This window comes from Apium graveolens, chromosome 2 (genome assembly GCF_009905375.1).
Source record: "Apium graveolens cultivar Ventura chromosome 2, ASM990537v1, whole genome shotgun sequence".
NCBI classification, from domain to species: domain Eukaryota; kingdom Viridiplantae; phylum Streptophyta; class Magnoliopsida; order Apiales; family Apiaceae; genus Apium; species Apium graveolens.
The window spans coordinates 315,001,693-315,003,838 of record NC_133648.1 but is presented as its reverse complement, the minus strand read 5'-3'; positions in this window follow the sequence as shown (position 1 = coordinate 315,003,838).

Genomic DNA, 2,146 nt, shown 5'->3' with positions numbered 1-2,146 from the left:
TCTATATGGACTACCATCGCCATCTGGAGCGATTGGAGGAGGAAAGGCTGGAAGCTCTCCGCCAGCAAGAGCAAATCATCCGACTCGCAATTCTGTTTGTCGAGAGTAGGAAGAAGAAATGATTTAATCTCGTCTTCTTCCTGTTTTTCTTCATCATCAGCTTTGTCAGGCTTTTTAGCTAGGACTAAGGCTGTTGATGTTAGTTTTAGCAGCTTAGGGAAATCTTGTATAAATCCTGATGTAATCTCAATTTCATGAATGTATTCACTTGATATATTAATGAAATTTGTTTTTGTTTCAAGATTTTGTCTGTAAGATATTTTGTAATGCATTGATAAATCCTGATTGATATTCTGATGACCATATAAATTCTGTTTTAATTTAAGTTCTGACTTTCCTTTATCAGTACTTACTCATATGATTTATCTTGGTCATTTTCACTTGATTTATTTTCAGAATATTAATGATGCAGTGAAAAATAATTAAATCAGTCGGAACGGTTTCAATTTTGAATTAAAGCTGTTTCACCTTGATTAATGGAATATCTGGGTAAGTGGAACGGTTTTCCCTTGAAAACAGGCGAGTGGGTAAGTAATAATTACTGTTTTCTCGAGCCCAGTAACTATCCGTTATTACTGCATGTCTGACACTAATGACCTGGTAAATGCTGACACTAAGAAAACAGTGGTTAGACCATTACAGATTCCTCAGTCTGTAAAACAGATCCTAGTAAATGTTGATCCTGATACTTACAGATCTGTTTACTCTGATGTCCAACCAACAACAAACACCCAAAAACCATCATCCTCAGCACCTACCACTCATTCTACTCAACCTACCCTCAGGAAATATCTCAAATCCTATCTCTCCACTTCACAGACTGATCAACCTTCATCCTCAGCACCTACTGTGAAGCCTTCATTCTCCAAGCCAAAGAGGACAAAGACTGTTCCTCAAACACCTCAAAAGAGAAGGAGGATTACCTTGAGAGATGAATCTGATACTGAGGAACAGGTTCCTTCTTCAGAACCTGTTTTAAGTGAAGCTGAGAAAGAGACTTCTCAGAAGGATTCTGGAATTGGGGGAGCTAGGCTTCTCAAGAGGCTTAGAAGAATGACATTTCCTGAAATTCCAAAGGAATCCAAATCAACAAAGAGATACAAGAAACATAGGGCACACAGGCCAGTTTCAGATGATGAAGAGGAAGCAGCTAAGGAAGGGGGTCGGGAATCTCTAATCTCACAAGACAAGGAATTTGCTCCAGTCACTTCTTCTCCATCAACTCCATCTCAGGAAGCTGTTTTTGAAAAGGCTAACACACCATCTGTGTCTCCTATTAATCCAGGCACAAGTGCTGATATTGATGTTCAAAACTTGGTTGTGCCTGAAGTAATTCTCTTAGAAGCTCCAACAGCAACTAATCCTTCAACAACACCTGTTACTGATGCTGTTCAAACTCCAGAGTTATCTACAACACCTTCTCTGCATCAAGATGCTGATGATCAGACTTTAGGTGAGCATCAGGATATGGCTGTTGATCAGAACTTAGAACCAGATCAGCAATTAGAGGATATTGAAGCCTCCATTGCTACTCACACTGTTGTCTTATCAGAAGATACTGATTCTTTAAGTTCTGATGCTGCAAATGCCGGAGATACTGGTGATGCTGCTCCAACTGCAGATGCTGATGCAGCAGGTCCTTCAGGACATGCTCCTCAACAGACTATTCTAAAGTCTGAACTGGTTATAAAGTTTGTTACCAGAGAAGCACCAGTACCTTGGAGTGAAACTCCTGCAGGACTGGAGTGGACTAAGGAATGGAACTCAGTTTCATGTGTTCCAACTGAAAAGCATCTTGCTGAGCACTTGACTAAAGCTGATGAAATTTTAAATTCTGATGATTTCAAAACTCAGCTTAGAGTCACTGCATTGAGTACTAAACATCTCCAAGGTCTTCACTCAACTACTCATGCAGAGCTACACAAGATTCGGGAAGGATTTATCAAACAGGAACAAGTTTGGAATTGATAAGAAAAAGTTCTTCCAACCTACCATTGACAGGATTGCTTATATTGAGAAGACTCAAGATCATCAACAAGCTCAGATTGATGATATTCTAAAAAATCAAGCTTCTCAGCAATCACAA